The 21671-nt window shown below is 37.3% G+C and overlaps 1 pseudogene; it reads left to right on the forward strand.

The window, feature by feature from the left end:
- Window positions 1-633: 633 nt before the first annotated feature.
- LOC105506100 lies at window positions 634-1490 on the forward strand (annotated as a pseudogene).
- The last annotated feature ends 20181 nt before the right edge of the window (window positions 1491-21671 follow it).

Genomic DNA, 21671 nt, shown 5'->3' on the forward strand with positions numbered 1-21671 from the left:
GGCAGATCACGAGGTCAGGAGATCGAGACCATCCTGGCTAACACGGTGAAACCCCGTCTCTACTAAAAAATACAAAAAAACTAGCAGGGCGAGGTGGCGGGCGTCTGTAGTCCCAGCAACTTGGGAGGCTGAGGCAGGAGCATGGCGTAAACCCGGGAGGCGGAGCTTGCAGTGAGCCGAGATCCGGCCACCGCACTCCAGCCTGGGCGACAGAGCGAGATTCTGTCTCAAAAAAAAAAAAAAAAAGTTTATCTGACTCACACTTATGCTTCCTGCCAGGCTCAGAGAACTTTTGCCTTGTGTAGCCAGTTGCATAACTACTTCAGCCAGGCTTAGCTAACACGTATCACAATCATGGTAGCTGCCATCACGATGATTGGGATACAAGGCTTTTAGCTGACCTTGCAGAGGGAGCAGCGTACATCTGTTCTTTTATCTCTTTGCAGGGGCTTTGGGGAAGGGAGTGCCAAGGTGGGAAACGATATGGTGAAAATAGCCTGAGGCAGGGCAGAAGAATCCCTGCAGATGGCATCTTGTCACTCCTTTCTCAACCTTCCTGAAGAGAAGGGAGAGGTTACTGACAATAACAATGTAAAAATGCCTTGTACACAGTTCTTTTTCCCATCTTGCAAGATGGCGGGTGAAGAAGTTAAGAAACCGGATACTAAGGACAAGAAACTCGAAGCCAAGAAGGCTGATGCTGGTGGCAAGGTGAAAAAGGGTAACCTCAAGGCTAAAAAACCCAAGAAGGAAAGCCCCATTGCAACCGCAATCCTGTCCTTGTCAGAGGAATTGGCAGGTATTCCCGATCTGCGATGTATTCCAGAAAGACCATGGAAAGAGGAAGTACTCAGCCCCAAATCCAAGGTTAAAAAGAAAAAGGAGAAGGTTCTTGCAACTGTTACAAACCAGTTGGTGGTGACAAGAATGGCAGTACCCGGGTGGTTTAACTTCGCAAAATGCCTAGATAATATCCAACTGAAGATGTGCCTCAAAAGCTGTTAAGCCATGGCAAAAAACCCTTCTGTCAGCACGTGAGAAAACTGCAAGCCAGCATCACCCCAGGGACCATTCTGATCATCCTCACTGGACACCACAGGGACAGGAGAGCGGTTTTCCTGAAGCAGCTGGCTAGTGGCTTATTACTTGTGACTGTACCTCTGGTCCACAATCGAGTTCCTCTACGAAAAACACACCAGAAATTTGTCATTGCCACCTCAACCAAAATTGATATCAGCAATGTAAAAATCCCAAAACATCTTATTGATGCTTACTTCAAGAAGAAGCTGCAGAAGCCAAGACACCAGGAAGTTGAAATCTTTGACACAGAAAAAGAGACATATGAGATTACAGAGCATCACAAGATTGATCAGAAAGCTGTAGACTCACAAATTTTATCAAAAATCAAAGCCATTCCTCAGCTCCAGGGCTACCTGCGATCTGTGCTTTCCCTGATGAATGGAATTTATCCTCACAAATTGGTGTTCTAAATGTCTTAAGAACCTAATTAAAAAAAAAAAAAACCTTGTACACAAACACTATTTTCATAATTTATAGAGAACCTCCAGGTATATTATATTATATATATAACCATATTATTCTATTCATCTTCATGGCCATAATTTGTGGTTTTGAAGAGGATACTAAAATACAGGGACCTAAAGTACTAGCCAGTGGCAGACACATATACAGACCCAGATTTCCTAACTACTTTGCATTATAATCCCAATATCCTCTAAAAGATGTCTGTCGGTTTTCATATAACTTTCCAGTTTCACAGGGGAATTGCAAAGCTTACTTCCTATTTGAAATTAAGATCCTTTACCCCCTCAGAAGAAAGCTTCTAAATACAAAAAAAAAAAAAAAAAGAGGCATAATAATGAGCTTTCCTGACTAAATCAACCATCTCATACCCTCAAATATTACCCTCCCTTTGCTTCCTGCAGTGTCCAAAGTAAGTTCAACCCGAACAGTAGGAGGTTGCAGGGCATAGAAATTGGAAGTTGAAAGAGGTTGAATAACATATAAGAATGAGCCCTTATGAATAGTGAAATCTTGGTTTAGGAAAACAACCTTTTTAGAAGAGCCCCCAGGGTGAAGAGAAGTGACCCTGTTACTTAGAGACAGATCTGGAACTATGAACAATCTCTTTTTAGTTTCTTGTCTTTCAAAATGCATGAGCCTACTAAAACCATTCTTAGCCAATTGAATAATCCATTGAACAAAAGACATAGATGGTATTCCGAGTAGGTAGGAGATTCTGAGAATTTTTTTAGATGCAACTTCTCTGTTTCTTGTTAATTACATTTGATCACTGATATCTTGAGATTAGTGCGAAGTTGTCATTGCAGGTGGAATTAATATGTACCAGCAGTTTGGTGTAAGAAATAATTTCTATTGTATTGACTGACAACAGATGAGAAACAGTGCTGTGCAAATATAATAGGAAAACCTCTTTGGGGACTCCTGAAGAATTATGTGGCAAAACATGGGATTTGGGTACAATGATTTATTCATCTTTATTTCTTTATTGAAGGACATCAAGAGCTAAAAAATTGGAAGACCAACCCAGTTCATCACAGATATTCAAAATTATAGAAGTAGAGAAAAGAAAGCATTTATGGCAATGATTCTGAACTAATACTGAAACTGAAACATTACTTGATCTCAAATTACTTCTTTTAAGTCAACTTGGGAAATGACATAACCATATTTAATTCCTCTGAGAAGAATTGTACAGTTCCAACCATCTGCTAAATTAAGCAGCAGTGATTATAATGAACATTTACAACAGACCTGATACAAAAGGGGATAATAACTTTATGCATAAAACAAAGTCCTAGGAGGCTGTTGCAAACTCCAAGCTGAAGCTCTAACTTAGGAGAACAAATTTTTTTAGTGAACTCAAACTATAAGGATAGTGAAGGTCAAAGTGTAATAGCACATTTCTTTAAATTATGTATTTATTTATTTTAGGAAAATAACCACCAAATATGATCAAACTGATAGTTGTCCAGATTCTTTCTTTTACATGTCTCACCAGACCTCTAGTCGTCTTTATCTTTTCTTTTTTTTCTGGTAATAATGTAAATTTTGTTTCTGACTTCTTTGTTTTCCTCCTCTCTGTACAGGTGAAAGAATCCTCAGCAGAACCTCTGAGAGATAGAACAAGACCCAACAAATTACAATAGATAATCTCCTAAGTACCAGTAACTTTGAGAGATAATTATTAGTCTAGTGGTTTTCTTCTTTGGTCTTGAGAAAGTGTTCTGCATTTCCGCAGTTTTCTGAGAGTGTTTATATATGTGCACAGGTCCACATACTTTTTCCCCAGATGGGAGGCAAAATGATATCAATAATAATAATAATAAAGAGTTTGGCCTTAGAGGTCCTAGAATGTTGTCTCTGTCCATTCTTCAACCAGGAAACATATTTTCAATGCATAGCATTATATTATTAAATACTAGCAGAGACTCATCATCAAAAAAGGAAAGAAGTGTGTGCTTATGTGTAGCCTCAAATTCACAGAATATAAAATGCCTTCGAAGTTTCTTTTCCCTCCAAATGCCAACAAGGCTAGTATGCTAGTGGCACTAAGGCATCTGAGAGATAACTAATTTATGTTTTAGATTTTCAAAGACATAGTTCTAATTATATTGCTGCCCTACTGAGAAAATATGAAAGCCTGATTAACAGGGTGACCTCCCTGTCCTTCTTTATGCACACGCCCGGCACTGCAGAAGACATCATTTGTTGAATAGGAGTGGTGAGAGATGACATTTTTGTCTTGTGCCTGTTTTCAGGGGGAATGCTTCCAGCTTTTGCCCATTCAGTATTATATTGGCTGTGGGTTTGTTATATATGGCTCTTATTATTTTGAAGTATGTTTCTTCAATACCTAGTTTTATGAGAGTTTTTAACATGAAGGGATGTTGAATTTTATTGAAGGCTTTTTCTGCATCTATCGAGATAATCATGTATATTTTTTTCATTTCATTTGTTCATATGGAACAAAAAGATAGTCCAAATAGCCAAAACAATCCTAAGCCAAAAGAACAAAACTGGAGGCATCATGCTACCAAACATCAAACTGTACTACAAGGCTGCAGTAATCAAAACAGCATGGTACTGATGCAAGAACAGACATATAGACCAATGGAATAGAATAGAGAACTCAGAAAGAAGACTGCATACCTACAACCCTCTGATATTCAACAAACCTGATGAAAACAAGCAATGAGGAAAGGACTACCTAGTTAAAGAATGGTGCTGGGGCAGCTGGCTAGCCGTATGCAGAAAATTGAAACTGGACCCCTTTCTTACACCATTTACAAAAATTAACTCAAAATGCATTAAAGACTTAAGTGTAAAACCCCAAAATGTAAAAATCCTAGAAGAAAATCTAGGCAATACCATTCAAGACAGAGGCATGGGCAAAGATTTCATGATGACAACACCAAAAGCAATTGCAACGCAAGCAAAAATTGACAAGTGGGATCCAATTAAACTAAAGACCCTCTACACAGCAAGAAAAACTATCATCAGAGTGAACAGACAACCTACAGAATGGGAGAAAATTTGTGAAATCCGTCCATCTGACAAAGGTCTAATATCCAGAAGCTACAAAGAAACAAATTTACAAGAAAAAACAAACTCCATTAAAAAGTGAGCAAAGGACAAGAACACACACTTCTCAAAAAAAGATGTACATGCAGTCAACAAACTTATGAAAAAAAAGCTCGATATCACTGACCATTAGAGAAATGCAAATCAAAACCACGATGAGATACCATCCCCTGCCAGTCAGAATGGCTATTATTAAAAAGTCAAAAAACAGCAGATGCTAGCAAGGTTGTAAAGAAAAAGGAATGCTTTTCTACTGTTTATGGGAGTGTAAATTAGTTCAACCATTGTGGAAATCAGTGTGGCAATTCCTCAAAGACCTAGAGGCAGAAATACCATTTGATCCAGCAATCCCATTATTGGGCATATACCCAAAGGAATATAAATCATTCTGTTATAAAGATACATGCATACATATATTTATTGTGGCACTATTCACAATAGCAAAGACATGGAATCAACCTAAAAGTCCATCAGTGACAGACTGGATGAAGAAAATGTGGTATATATCCACCATGGAATACTATAACTATAGCTACCAGGAGGACTAGCTAATGGATGGTGGGCTTAATACCTAGGTGATGGGATGATCTGTATAACAAACCATCGTGGCACACATTTACCTATGTAGCAAATCTGCACATCCTGCACTTGTACCCATGAACTTAAAATACAAGTTGAAGAAATTAAAAATAAATTATTTATAAAATTCTTCATAATAGCTGCACTCATGAAATGCCTTAACTGCATCTTACAGTCTATAGAACTAAGAAGTCTAGACATTTATTAAAAGTCCTAATTATTGTAATTGTATGTAGAGATGTGATTGGCAGGGCAAATTCCAGTGAAAACCCAAATAGTGTCTACTAATTTAGCAATATGTTTGCATGTTAATTTACAGTATTAAAACGTTTAAGATTACATAATGCAAAGAATATTCAGATGAGAATTCCTAGTGAGTTAAATAAATACACACCTGCTAAAAGTCATTCTTTCCTTTTACATCACTAACTGTACCTGGTGGTATCAAAGTGGAGCTTTAATAAGAATTTTTTTCTCTTCCTCGTATTGCCATATATACTTATGCCATTTTGAAGGGATATTGGGATGGTTCATTTCAAATAATATTGAACTTTGTAGACCTAAAGACAATGAGAAAGTATTTGCCTATCACCCACCCATGCATCCAGTAAACATTTATTTTTTCAACAAATATTTATTAAATTACTACCATGTTCCAGGCACATTGTGGCCAAGAAAGATATGGTTTCTTTCTTCATATGGTTTATATTCAAAGTAGACCAGACAGAATATTGAAAAGAATGGTTGAGAAGGTACTTTTGACAAATGCCATGTCCAGTTCAGCAAAGTGACAAAGGTTCCACTAAGGTGTGGCTTCTCGTGATGCAGTATCCTGCGCACAGGAACTCATAGCCTCTCTAAATGTCCTCACACTCTGGCTGGGACTTGCAGCAGAAGTCTTTAGACCCTAGGGACCATGTGGGATGGTCCACTGTTCATCTTTGTGGTAGCCTGTGAGGGCGAACACCAGAACTTAGACAATGGTGCAGCCGTGGCAAAAAGAGGAAAGTCGTGAAAGTAGTATGCCAAAGCCACACAAGTGGTCATTATTTTTGCTGACAGGTATACTATTCCTCACGTGATGAATGTTAAAGTGAATGCAATTATATTTGTTGGAATGACAGGTGAGGGGATTGTTACTTTCACTTTCAGTAAGGCTATACAAAGAAAAGGTGAATGCACATCAGCTGGAGAGGACGAAATAAGTCTAATACTGATCCTGGCCATCCCTTACTTCTCTAGAAGCAGTGCCTGTCTTTCCTGGGGACATTGCAATGAACTGCGTGTAGGGTCCACCAGCTTTTGTTCCTTCCCTGGTTTGGGGATTCTCTGTCTCCCTCTCCTGCCCTGTGGTTGCAAACGTGGCTCCAGAAGACAGCAATGAATCTGCAAGTAAACAGGTTTTTACAATCTACTTCAATGTTCACATACTAAAAATTTTCTTTCTGCCTCAGGTTTTCCAATAGTTGGTCCATGCTGAATTAGCACTTCAATTTTGAGGCAATATTTGCACTGTCTTGAAGAATGAACCAGGTTCTAGCTGAGCATATCTTCTGGAAATGAATGCATTCGATGAATTATTTATGGAAACTCTTGGGGATATAACTGCTGCCTTGACAGCAAGTGAATTATCTTGAGTGGATTTTAGGGTCTAGGATATTGGCCACAAGGAATGTCTGAGAAGGGCAAGCAAAGCAATATGGTTTATAACAGTACTGGAGGAAGAGTAAAAGATGTGAGGGAGTTCATAGGTTTAAAAAACTGCCCCTTCAAATTGCTTATATTTTTATTATTTTTGCCAGCTGTACATACAAAAATGATATTCTGACCATTAAATAGTTAACAGAAAAACTAAACAACTAGCTGAAATGTGGGAGTTCAGTCAGTTCAGTGATTTAGGATCCGGGAGAGTAAATAACCCATTTTACTACAATCGATATTTAGGGGAAGAGATATTTCTCAATGTGTTTATTCAGCTCTGTGCATACGCAGGCATAAACAAGTATTTCCTTAAGATGCAGATTATTTGCAGCAACTGCTAAGGTACAGACAAGGTTGAAGACGTATGTTTTTATTAAAACCCATAGATTGTTTGCAAAACTTGATCTCTTTTTACCCTTGATCTACCCTTATTTGAAGATCTAATATACCTCAAATTTGTGCATTTTAGATGAAACTAATAGTATATACCTCTGATTTCTAGCTTTGCCACCTCACACAGAGTTATGAAAATATTTTATTTATCTAATCTTTGTGATCCAGTGACAAAATATTCAAATGTCTGCGTGGTAAGGCAGCAGTAAGAGTTACTGTTCTTGGCCAGGCATGGTGGCTCATGCCTGTAATCCCAGCACTTTGGGAGGCCAAGGAGGGCGGATCACCTGAGGTCAGGAATTCAAGACTAGCCTGGCCAACATGGTGAAACCACATCTCTACTAAAAGTACAAAAATTAATCGGGCGTGGTGGCAGGTGCCTGTAGTCCCAGCTACTCTGGAGGCTGAGGCAGGAGAAGCTTGAACCCAGGAGGCAGAGGTTGCAGTGAGCCGAGATCGCACCACTGCACTCCAGCCTGGGGGACAAGAGCGAGACTCCATCTCAACAACAACAACAACAACAACAAAGAGTTACTCTTCTTTATTTCTGTGAATCTGCCCCTACCTACTCTGTGATAAACTGCCACTTTCTCACAAGGACTTGTAAATGTGGAGCTCCCAACTGAGATTGGACATTCCACTATTCTGGTCTCTTCTCTGATTGTCACAGCGATGCCTTCTGCCCCTCAAAAGTCCAATGTTTGATTCCAGATCTTATTGATCCTGCCTGTGGCTCATACAGTTGTGTGTCCAGCCCAGTTCCATTCTGCACCAACTCTGACACCAGATGTGGAAAGTTGAATTAGCGCCAAGCCACATGGACTTATATATGCTACAAGGCCTTGCTGCTTTATGTCTTCAGTATCTTACAGATCTGTGGTAATATGGCTTTCATTTTATTTTTTTACAATTTCATGAATCTTGCCCTCGATTTTCACAGGTCTATAGGGGACTGGGAGCTTGGCTGGCTACCTAGAACTACTCACAAATACTTCTCTGATACTTTCATTTTCTGGTGACTATTTATTGAACCCCTGTATGCTAGGCATTGTACTGGGTGCTGGGAATAGAGTTTCAGACAAGACAGATGCAGTTTCTACCCTAAGAGGCTCAGAGTCTAATGGGCATGATAGATGCAAATAAGTAGATCAATCAATAAATAATTATTTGAATATATATGTTAAAAAATAATTTGGAGTGTAAGGGTCGCTACAAAATGGGAAGTAAAGATGACCATGAGAAGGCAGAATGAAGGAAAATTGAAAGACCTGGGAGGGTGAGGAAATGATTCCTATGGAATTAACATGTAGTCTGAGATCTGAGAGATGAGAGTGAATTCAATAAGTAAGTGGCTGTGTGAAAAACTGGGGAAAAAGCAACAGTTTTGAAGTAATAAAATGTTTTACTTCAGCTAAAATCTTAAACCCATATCTCTCTTCCTCCTTGTCTTCTCTTCTTTCCAGGTAACTACAGTTGGAGTACATCATTCCTATGCAATGGCACAGTATCTATTGAAGCTCAAAATGTTCAATCCCTATGATCTTGCAATTTGTTTTCTAGGTATTCATTTTAGAGAAACTCTCACACATGTGCACAGGAGACATTTTCAAGCAACTTAATTGCAGCATGTTCATTGCAATGAAAAAGTGGGACAAATGTAATAACCCTCAGCGGAGGGATGACTAAAGAAATCCTGCTTTGGTCAGACAATGGAATACTATTCATCAGTTGAAAAGCAATGCCTTGGAGCTTATGCATTAATGAGGATAGCATTAAAAAATAAGATGTTTAGTTACAAAGGCCAGTTCCAAAGGAATATGTAGTATATATTTTATGGATGTAAATTTTTAAAACATAAATAAAACATTGTCTATTGTTTGTGGAAACAAATCTATGTAGTAAAAATAGAAAAGCATTGAAGACTTACAGCAGGGAAGTATGTAGTAGAAATTGCCTTTTAAAAGCACAATCTAGCTACAGTATTGATAATGCATTCACAAGGTAGCCGGTTAGAAAGCTATTATTGTAGAATAGTTGAACAATGACTGTAAATTTGATTAGAGAGAAAAGTATACAGATTCTAGAACAATTTAAAAGTTAGAATTTTTATGCCTATGAGAGCATGAGGGATGGAAAGGAGTCAAGCGATTTTCTCAAGTTTCTGGCTGGAGTAATTTGTTCATTTGTGCTTCTATTTACTGTTTTAAGGAACAAAGATGACATGACAGGTTTGGGGATGGGTGGAGGTAATAAATCCAGTTTTTGAAAAATTAATTTGGGTAACTTTCTCTAACTGGGGAAGTCAAGGACATATGGGAAAGGGCTGAAAGTCCATAGAGAATTCTGAAATGGAGATAAAGTTTGAAAGTTATTAGCATGTACTGGAAGATAACTAGTAAGAGTAGAGAAGATTGATTAAATTGAGTATAAAGGGTGAGAAGAAGAGATGGCCTCGGTCTGAGCCCTGAGGTATCTCGTTTGAGTAGTTTGGAAAGAAAGGACAAAAATGGGCAGGAGCTGGGGACTAGGGACTAAGGGAGGGAGAAAGGAATAATTATTATTATTTTGTATGTTTGTTTCTTTAATATGAGGCTAACTTGAACATGTTTAAATACTGCTGGGAGGGATTTAGTAGAGAGAGGCTGAAATATGGGAAAAAGAGAAGATAACCAATGTTACCTTCCCCAAAGAAGGTGGAATCCAATGCATTCAACAATGACATATTATTGAATTAATTGATAAATGAATTTGATAAAATATGCCATTTCTCTAGAAACAGCAGTAAAGGGGAAAGTATGTAGTAGAAATTGCCTTTTAAAAGCACAATCTAGCTACAGTATTGGCTGTGAATACTAATAAGTTTACTGATTTGGGTAGTGGGAGGTTGAGGGTTTTCATATCTGATTGCCTCTATTACATCTTTGAGATAGGAAGTAAAGCCATCTGTGGAGGGAAAGGGAGAGGGGAAGAATTTAAAAGTTGTAGGAGAGCAGAGTTTGCAAATGTTGTGTAGGATTGGAATGAATGCTGGATTGGGAAACAACACAGGATTTCTGTCTTTGGCTCAGCCTCAAATTGAGGCTGAAGGTTTTGAATTTATGGTGGTGCCAATCTCCTAGGACCACACTTGTATATCTACACTATTTGGGTTAATTCTTTCACAAGTGTCTCTTCATTTCTTCCTAGAGACAGTCTACCTTCTAGACATACCACACACGTCTGAATTTATAGTGAGGGTAGAGTATAGGTCAGCTTCAGAGAGCCCTGTTGTTTTCTTAATCTATGTTCAGCATCATTGAAAGAATCCTATACAATGGCAATATTCTAAATCTTAGCTATCATGAAGTGTGTTCTAAGCATATATGGACTTCCAAATTTGTTGTCATTTCTAAGTCCTGTAGGAAGAATTGAGTATTTTCTAAGCTCTCTATAAATGGCAATGTGAGACTAAAGCATTACATATTTTATGAATATGTAGTCTGTGACATAGGTTTGACCAACCTTTTGCTGGAAACAAGAAACCTATGGTATTCCTTTTAAGTGTGGCGGAGTTTATGTTGTACAAAGTTTTGTTGTTGTTGTCATATAGGCGTATTCTTAATTTGGGGAAATAGGTATTCAGGAATCTGAGAACACTGGAAAGTATTCTACTATGGTTACTGTGGTCTGATTGACTCAGCCACATATTGACACACATTTGCTTTTCCCTGTATTCAAAAGAACCAATGTTTTCTTTCTAAAAGTGACTTCATCTTCCATCATAAATGCCTCTACTCTAAGGCCTGGTGAGAGAATTCTCTGGAAACCAAAGAGCATTTAGTCATGTAGTGTGTATGTGGGATTTTTCTCTTTAATTTATGAAGTTATTTGAGTGAGTAAATTAAAAAGTGGTGTGTTAGTATTCCACATTTTGTTATTTTTGAGGAGAATGTTTCATAAGCAAGTTTATAATTTAAAAAATGTTTGTGATCTTCTGTGAAACTTTTAGTTACATCTATGCTATGCAAACTAATTGAAACATTTTACTGGCTTTTGATCAGAAGAATATTGAGTAGTAGAAAGGGATAAGAAACTTAGATTCTAATCCAAACCCTGACACTAACAACCATTTCAGTAACTCTTTGTTTGGGTCCCAGTTTCCTGACTTGTGAAAAGAGGAGTTTTATTAGGTGATTCTTAAAATGCTTTCCAGATCTTAATCTCAATTTTAGTAGTTGACACAGCTGTTTGGCAGCATGGAAAAAAAGTCTAAACATTGTAAGATTATTAATTCTTATATGGTACAATTTAAAATGTGCATGTTCAAGCCTGAGGTTTAAGTTAATAGTGTTCATTCATTTGTGCATACTTTCACTCAATATGAGTATCAGAAATTTGGGAAACAATGAAGAACATGTATCAGTCCTCCAGTGGTTCACACTGTAGCAAGGAAGACAGATATGTCAGCTGATTATTAGAATAAACATGAGAAATGATCCTGCTATGATACCTACATTTCAAACTTTCTTTTTAATATATCCAGCCTCTTATATGGAATCTTCACTTGGCTGGCTTACAGCCCTTCAAATACATACCTCGGGTTGATCAGTTGACTCTAGACCCCGCTCCCAGAACCTTTTCCTTCTAATGACCTCATCATTTACCTACTTGCTCAAGTCAGAAATCTAGGAGTCTTGCCTGATTTCTGCCTCTTCTTCATTACTTCTGCATCTATTCCATCAGCAAGCTCTGACCCAATTCTTTTCAGAACCTTCAATTCCCATGGCTACCATTCTAGTCCAACCCACCATCACAGCTTGCCTGGATCCCTGTAAGAGCCTCCTTACTGTTCTCCCTCTTCCTTCATTCCCATTTCATTCCAACCTAGTCCCAAAAAAGCAGATGAGCAATCAATTAAAAATATAAATTTAGTCATACCACTCCCTCCTTGGGGCTCCACTGGCTCCCTGTAGTATCTTAAAGGAAACCTAAATATTGGCATCTACTGCCCCTTCCTATGTATCCAATCTCATCATGACACTGTACCTCTTGGCCATAAACCTTGAGCCACCCTGGGTTAAGCTCTTCCTACCACAGAGTCTTTACGTGTGGTGTTCCATTGAATGATATTTGCATCTTTCTCATCAAGTCTGGCTTCTTCTCATTCTTCAGGTTTCAATTCAGATAACCTCTTCTCATTGACAACTTCTCTTACCTTCTAAATAGATTAACCTTCCTTACCTTTTTCTATTTCACTACCACATTTACAGCACTTACCACAGTGTTTAATTTTCATTGTATTTTGATTCCTTTATTTATTGACTTGCCCATTAGAATGATACCTCCATTAGGGCATGAAATTATTAGTTTTATTTGCTTTGCATCTAGTGTAATCCTTATTGCACAACTCACTAAAATTTATATGAATAAAATAAACCCAATTATTACTACTTTTTCTATTCTGCAATATAAAAATATTGAAGAAGTGGAAACAGAAGTCATTTTCTGACATTTCTTATAAATAATGTGTCTATGCCAGTTACCAGTTATGCACAGATTGGCATGATTAAAATAATAATATGCAATTTATAGTAAGATCATATTCTTTGTTCTTTAAAACCATACATTTATGGAGAACCATAAAAAGAAAATTCTAAATTGAACTAAATCAAATTCCACTTCAGTATTTATTTGCATAGCAAATTGTGGAAGAGTTTTAATTAGTAATCCACTTAATGACTATTTAACAATTTTCATAAGATGACAGTTCAACTTTTACTCTTATACTCTTAAAAATAAATAATAATGGTAAAGTTATTTCTGCTCATTAATTTATCACTCATAAAAGACTACACACTAATGTGCTGGTAAATTGCCAGTGTTGGTGTGAAATAATTTGTTTACGTTTTGGTCTTTTCTCTATTACATTGTTATATTTTAATATCACATCATGATTATAAATCCTATGATTATAAATAATAAAGACAAGGAGATATAAAAATAACAAAAATATTTTTGCATTTATAGAGTAATTTGAAATTATTAAATTGAGATTCCATGTCAAGAAACCACTTTCTTTGCTCATCCATAAGAAGCAAGTCCTTACCTGTTCAAATTTTATCATGAGATTGCAGCAATTCAGTCAATCTTCAGCCTCTACTTCTTATTCTTATTCTGGTTCTGTTGATCATTCCACCACTTTTGCAGTCCCTTCCTCCACTGAAGTCTTGAACCTTCAAAATAATCCATGAGGGTTGAAATAAACTTTTTCGAAACTCTTGTTAAGGTAAATATTTTGATCCCCTGCTATGAATTGCAAATGTTCTGAATGGCATCTAGAATGGTGAATCCTTTCTAGAAGGTATTTCATTTACTTTGTCCAGCAGCCTTACAAAATGTATTTATTGAATAAGAAGCCTTGAAATTTGAAATTACTCCTCAATCCATAGGCTGCAGAATGGATATTTTGTTAGCAGGCATGAAAACAACATTATTCACCTTGTGCATCTCCATCAGAGCTCTTGACTGACCAGGTGCATTGTCAATGAGCAGAAATATTTTGAAAGGAATCTTTCTGTCTGAGCAGTAGGTCTTAAAAGTACACTTCAAATATTCAGTAAACCATACTATAAACAGATGTGCTGTCATCTAGGCTTTGTTATTCCATTTATAGAACACAGGCAAAATAGATTTAACATCATTCTTAAGGATGCTAGGATTTCTGGATTGGTAAATGAGCAGTGGATTCAACTTCAGGTAACCAGTTGCATTTGCCCCTAACAAAAGAGTCAGCCTGTTCTTTGAAATTTGAAGCCAGTCATTGACTTCTTCTCTCCGGCTATGAAAGCCCTAGATGGGATAGTCTTCCAATAGAAGGCTGTTTTGCCTACATTGAAAATTAGTTTTATTTAGTGTAACTACCTCTATCAACTAGTTTAGCTAAATCTTCAAGATAACTTGTGGAATTTTCTAGATCAGCATTTGTTACCTCACCTGGCACTTTTATGTTATGGAGTTTGATCTTTCTTTAAATCTCATGAATAAACCTTTGCTAACTTCATACTTTTCTTCTGTAGCTGAAAGGCTTTCACACAATGAAAGAGAGTTAGGGCCTTGTTCTGGATTTGGCTTTGGGTTAAGGGAATTTTGTGTCTCGTTTGATCGTTTATTCAGAAGACTAAAACTTTCTCCAGAGTAGCAATAAGGTTGTTTTGCTTTCTTATCGTGTGTGTTCACTAAAGTGGCACTTTCAGTTTTCTTCCAGAACTTTTCCTTTGCATTCACGACTTCACTAACTGTTTGAAGCAAGAGTTCCAGCTTTTGGCTAACCTTGCTTTCAACATGGCTTCCTCATAAAGCTTAATCAGTTTTAGCTTTTGATATAAAGTGACACATGTGTGACTCTCCTTTCACTTGAACCCTTAGAGGTCCTAAGAAGGTTATTCATTGGACTAACTTCAATATTGTGTCTCGGAGAAGAGGGAGTCCCAAGGAAAGGGAGGGAGATGGGGGAATGGCTGGTTTGTGGAGCAGTCAGAACACACACATTTATTAACTAAACTGAACATTTTTTATGGGCACAGTTCGTGGTGCCCCAAAATAATTGCAATAGTAACATCAGAGATCACTTATTACACATCACCATAATAGAAATAATAGTAATTAAAAGGTTTAAGATATTGTGAGAATTACTAAAAATGTGACACAGAGACACAAAGTGAGCTGTTGGAAAAATGGCACGATAGACTTGTTCCAAACAGGGTTGCCTCAACTCACAGTTTGTAAGAAGTGTAATATTTACGACACAATAAAATGAAACACAAGATACCGAAGTTTGCCTGTATACCCTGCTTAGCAAAAACTGCACATATTTTTACATATAGATTAAAGTATAATTAAAAATAAATATATGTATGTTCATATCAGCTTAAGAAATGGATTTAAAACGATTCCTTTGAACTCTTTGTGTGCCCTCCACTGTGATATATGCTTTTCTCCACAAAGATAAAATCATCATCCTCATGTATTTATCATTTCTTTGCCTTTCTTCATAGATTGTTCACAAGTATGTGTATCTGTAAACCATATTTATTTATTTTGATTGATTTGTAAGTTCATATATATGTAATAATTCTGTATATTCTCTTCCGTGAGTAGTTTTTTAATTTGACATTATGTTTTTTGAGATTCATTCATGTTGTTTTATATGGCTCTCATGTATTCAATTATATTACAGTCTAATATTCTATGATATGACAATTCCACAGTTAGGGATAAGAAAATACTTATCCATTTTCCTGTTGAAGGATTTTCAAAGTTGCCAACTTTGTTTTAGTTATAAATAATGTTGCTATCAATGTTGCTGTTCCTTGGGATACATTCAACAGTATTCTAAGGCAGTGGCTATCAAGCTGTTTGGACTCTAACCCCCAACATTACATTCATTTTACATGGTTGTGCAGTACACATACAAACCTTTCACATGTATACATATGTATAACTAAAACAATTTTTACAAATAATATTATATGCAAGGCACACTGATATATTTTCTATTCCCAATTATATTTTCAAAACTGCTGATTGTGGCCTAATAATTGATTTTATGGTGCCAGATATATAATTTACAAAGCAAGAAGGAGGCTAGGCACGGTGGCTCATGCCTGTAATCCCAGCACTTTGGGAGACCAAGGCAAATGGATCAGTTGAGGTCAGGAGTTTGAGACTAGCCTGGCCAACATGGTGAAACTCCATCTCTACTAAAAATACAAAAATTAGCTGGGTGTGGTGGTGCTTGCCTGTAATCCCAGCTACTCAGGAGGCTGAGGCAGGAGAGTTGCTCAAACCCAGAGGGTGGAGGTTGCAGTGAGCCACGATCACGCCGCTGCACTCCAGCATGGGAGACAGAGCGAGACTCTGTCTCAAAAACAACAACAACAAAAAAAAAGCAAGAAGGAATAATATGGAAATTTACTCAAGGTCTTGTGAGCAGAAGAAGGATAGCTTTAAAGTTATATTAGTGTGGTAAAATTTCCTTTATCAATTTTAATCATTTCCACTTTTTTTTTCCCTCAAAGTTCCTTTTAATCTGGTAGCTATACATCACCCACCCCTATCAGCTTTTCCGCTTTTCTTTCCCCATTTCTAGTGTTGATCCACCAGTCTCCTTGTCTCTCAAAATCTTTGTCTTTGGCTATCTTTAATTTTTTATCATGTAGAAAAATTTAGCCCTAGTGTCAATCCACCTAAAAACAGGAGGTTTTATAACTTAGTTCTCAAAATGTATGTGTTCATCCACTAATAAATCCTAAAAGCAATGTAGTAAGGTCACTGCTTTTTCTTTGAAGCTGCATAGATCAAAAAATAAGTTTATTCTGTTAAATTTTTGCTACAACGTATGTGTGTGTGTGTGTGTGTGTACTTCCTCACAGTGTGTTGCACTATTTCTCTGAAAAAGAGTTCAATCTCTCCCGAGTTTATCACTGAATCCTCCAGGTATTTTATTGCGTGGCTAGAGACCTTGCGACATTGGCAAATCCATTGGTATTAGAATTTCAGTGAGACTAAGCGTAATAACTGCCCATTCTTTTTCCTTCCTTCTTTTGTTTTTATTTTTGTTGTTGTTTTTTGAGATAGGCACAGGCTGGTATTGAACTCCTCCTAGGCTCAAGCAATCTTCTTGCCTCAGCCTCCTGAGTAGCTGGGATTATAGGTGTGCACCACCAAGCCCAGCTTACCTGCCCACTTTAACACTTACCTATGTCTTCAATAGGGATGAGTAGATGTTTCTCAGAGTTATTGACTGACAATGAAATCTCAGAATTCCCATCTCTCAAAGCTTGAGCAATCTAAAATTCTGTCTTGAATGTTCCTATCAGCCTTGTGGTCTGGTTCTAGATGAACAGGGTCTAGGTTATCATGGTAATCTTGTTTGCTTCATACTTTACTGCATTTCATGCAGATTCAAGGGCACAGGCTAGCTCTGACAGGCCTCAGATTGGGGTTGGAAACTCTCTGGTTCTTTTTCCCTGGCAAGTGGTCCAAAAGCCAACCTGGGGTTGCTAAGAGAGGTCTACATGAGCTAGATGAACTGGTGCTCTATGTGTTTTCCTTATTCCTTCAGGGTAAGCGCCCTCTACTTTTCTCCCCTCTTTGTGAATTTTCTTCACTAATGTGTATGGGTTATACAGGCTCTCGGGAATCCTAAGCCTTTTTAGTCACTTGTGCCAATATGCTCATACATTGTTCATGTTTTATTTGTTACGTTCATTTCCAATTCTACAACCTGCACTCCCTACAACCTTCTAAATCTTGATATTAAAATCTTTGGATTTTGTGCACATGTTCAGGAAAGATCTTTCTGTGATTTTATATATGCTTATAACTATGAGAGTCTATACATCTCTCCACCTTTTCTTAAGCTCTTTTGAATTGAGTGGAACATTTTATAGACATAGAGCTTTGGGACATTGAGTTCCCATATAATTACAGTGCTAAAACCCTATAAACTTCTAGGTCATCTCTATTACTTGTCTTCCTGTGAGGCTTATTATACCAATATAATATTCAGAGGCATATTTGAATCGTGATTCACAGATAATATCCCATCTAAGTGCGCATCTTCTAGTTTTAGTATTTTAGGTGTGTAACGTAACTAAATATAAATACAAATATGTTACATGCCTAACATTGCCCAAGTCCCAATGTGTCTAGTCAGTCTGGGCCAAATAATAACATCCGCAGAGAGTTCCAGTAATAAAGGTGGCTGAATTGTTTCACATAATAAAGAATTAGAGACACCAAAGGGAAAGATTTTGAAATAGCAAAGAGGCTGATGGAGTAGTGTTTTTAAAACTTACTTGATAGTTTACCCTCAGCCTCTAGACATTTCTTTCTCCAAGGGATCCCTTTTGAGCAGGTGAAGCAGACCAAGGCTCTGAACCAGTTCAAATCTTTATGCCTCATACCCAGTGGTGTGCTGGAGACTGCATTTGCTGACTCAAGGGAGCTGATTGTGTGCAACCATGCCTGACTCTGCCTTCAATGATGACATGTTGGTAGCCTGAAAATAGCCATAGTGGGACCATTCACACCATAGAAATTGGGAAATGTCTGCTACAAATAAGTGCCTTTAAAAAAGCCATTGTTAGGCTGGGTGCGGTGGTTCATGCCTGTAATTGCAGCACTTTGGGAGCCTGAGGCAGGCTGATCACCTGAGGTCAGGAGCTTGAGACCAGCCTGACCAGCATGGTCAGGTCTTCTAAAAATACAAAAATTAGCCAGGCATGGCAGCATGTGCCTGTATCCTCAGCTACTAGGGAGGCTGAGGTAGAATTACTTGAACCTGGGAGGTGAAGGTTGCAGTGAGCTGAGATCACACCATTACCTTCCACCCTGGGCAACAGGTGAGACTCCATCTCAAAAAAAAAAAAAAAAAAAGAAGGCCATTGTTAAACATTTACCACCACATGTCTGCTAATACTTGATCTTTCTTTACTCTTTTTTTCCCCCAGGAAATAACATAATTTATAACCTACCTCTCCAGAGAGGTTGTGTTAAACTGCAATTTCCAGTCTGGAGTTTCACACCAGTTGCTCTTGGATTATTTCATTAGAATAGGCTTTCCTATTATAGCTTTGTGTCCATCTACCCCTTCAATCAAAATGGCCAATCTTGACCAGTACTTTAATTCTCTGCAGCTTCCACAATCTTATTCTAAATTCGATGTGCTCTCTCATCATAGCTCCTGTTGGTTCAATACTCATTGACATGCCCTTTGCAACCCTTATAGGCATTTCTGACTGAAATCTAACTTAATAATTCAAACTGGATTGTAGCTGAACCTACATTTTAGGGTGAATAATCTAGACAATAACTCTTAAGGATTCATCTGAATGTGGTTGGACCCACTTGGAAACATTTGCTCTTGCCTTGGTCTGCACTGGGACCAATCCGCACCTCCAAGGAAACAAACAAATGACAACACTAAAGGTAAATTAAAACATTATACACATATACCTACTGAACTTACGTAGCACAAATAACGAATATAGACCTTTATCAAACTTTTGAAATAAGTTTCATCATTCTCGACTGAGGGAGATCTTGCCCCACAGGGAACATTTACCAATGTCTAAGGACATTTCTGGTTGCTGCAGTTAGGGGAAGGATGCTAGTCTCTGGTGGGTAGTATTAATATCTGTTGCTAAATTTCTTAGAACGCATAGGAAGTTTCCCACAGTGAATAATTATCCAGTCCCAAATGCCAATAATGCCCCGCTTAAGAAACACTAGATTGGATTGAAATGGGGCTTACATAATGTATCACCTTGCAAATTATCCTTTAAAATGCATTTTAAGGCCCTCTAGTCTGTCTTTGGCAGCTGTGACATCTGTTTCCACAATTCCAATCTCCAGGCTACCCCGCCCTTCCTCTCATATGCCATGCTTCCTTTTTTTATTTGGAACAATTTAGCAATGATTTATTTCTCTCCTTGCCTCCCTTCTCCCCTGCATTCTCCAAAATTATTTTCACTCGCCATTCGACTCAACAGGACAAGTGAGTTTCCTTAAGTCTCTTCTCCTTAGAGAGAGTTAAAGGAAGAGAGTAAGGAGGGCAGTTGTAAAGAATAAACTTGCTATTCTTCTCTCATATATGGGAGAGTTAAGTTCACCTTAGAATGCATGATTAATTTTTTTAACTTAAAATTTTTCTTTTCTATTTTTGTCATGCTTTGTACTTTGTTCTTTATTTGGGTAATTAAAAGGTAGTAACTCAGCAGGTGAATTTTCCCCAGCTGTCAGAATTCCTACTAAAATATGAGATAGAACACCATGACTCAAAAGGGACCTGACAATTAATGCAGCTTTTAAAAGATTTGCACAATGGATGTGCTTCCTTGGAAAGTTTATTTTCTATCCATTACTATACTTTGAAGTAGAATTACTAATTGTTATTCAACTATATTTCATTATCGTTAATTGGCTTCCAACATTTGAAAATGATTTTTCCCACTACTTCAGTAGCTACTAATAGCAGCCCCTAAATTACAGTCTTGACAGAACAGCTTTTTTGTTTGTTTGTTTCCTGATTACCTTGTCTTTACAATTCCAAATTTAACAAGGTGATTACATTCTTCAATTTCTGTACTTTGTGTTTTTAGGAGCACTGATATGGCAATGCTAAAAATAATCCCATTTTTAAATTGAATCTTAAATCTTCTTCCTCCTAAATGATAATCCCAAATTTACCATTCAAAGTAAAATAGGCCCAACTAGTTTCTGGGAAAAGCCAGCACAGTTCTGCAAGGGCATTTATATATGACAACATGACTAGACCTAGAAGTACTTCAAAAATAAATTTGCTTCCTGCTACATAACTCCATCTGCAGTTCATGGAAATCAAATGTAGTTACATACACCCAAATCACTGGAAACATCTGGAGTCTTCAAGAGAATATTAAATGGGCAGACACTGGAGAATAGAGCAGTTTCTCTTCTTTGTTAAAAGAAAGTAGACAGTGAGATTAAAACCAAGGTTCTGCTACTGTGTAATCCACAGTCAACTCACTTTACATTTTGGAACTTCTGTACAATGGAAACAATTAGTACCTGTCATGATTTGCTTACATTGCTGTATGAATGATGTGGGGAGTAATTCTCCTCTTAATAAATACTGGAAACCAAGCATGTGTTAGACACACTAGTAGATTAGAAAGTGGTGAACGAGAAAGTAAAGATTTTTGCTCGTTAGTAGCACTTGCTATATAATCTAACCTTTTGCCATTCAAAGTGTGGTCTACATGCTAGTAGCATTGGTATCCCTTGGGAGCTTGTTAAAAACCCAGAATCGTAGGCCCACCCCAGACCTGCAGAATCAGGATCTGTATTTTAACAAGATCCCCAGTTGATTCATGCGTATGTTAAAGTTTGGTAAATATTTGTTTAGCAGATATTATAAAAAGTAATTCTGAAGTTAGAAAAATGTTTTGTAGCTATTTTTAAAAGGCCAGTTACTCATAGACTAGGTAAAGGAAGATTCAAATTATATTTAAAATTTCAAAGAAATATATGCACATGTGTTTACTTAAATCAGACAATTTCTGTGAAAACTATAGGAAAATATAAATTGTTATCATTTTTATTGTAATTAGGCATTTATTTTAATACTGGAAGTGTTCAAGAATAATGGCAAGAAAATATATGCTATCTCTGGAGGAAACCATCCATTGGAGTTCACATAAAAAAGACAAGAGGGACTGAGTTAGCTGGTTCAAATCACTTTAATCATAGAACCATCCTTAGGTGATTCTTGGGAAATATTATCTCACAGTGCTAGCTCTTTGTGGAATCACAGATGAAAAACATGAAGGGGAGAAATTTCTTTCCTTTTG

This window comes from Colobus angolensis, unplaced genomic scaffold, assembly GCF_000951035.1.
Source record: "Colobus angolensis palliatus isolate OR3802 unplaced genomic scaffold, Cang.pa_1.0 Scaffold131, whole genome shotgun sequence".
NCBI lineage: Eukaryota > Metazoa > Chordata > Mammalia > Primates > Cercopithecidae > Colobus > Colobus angolensis.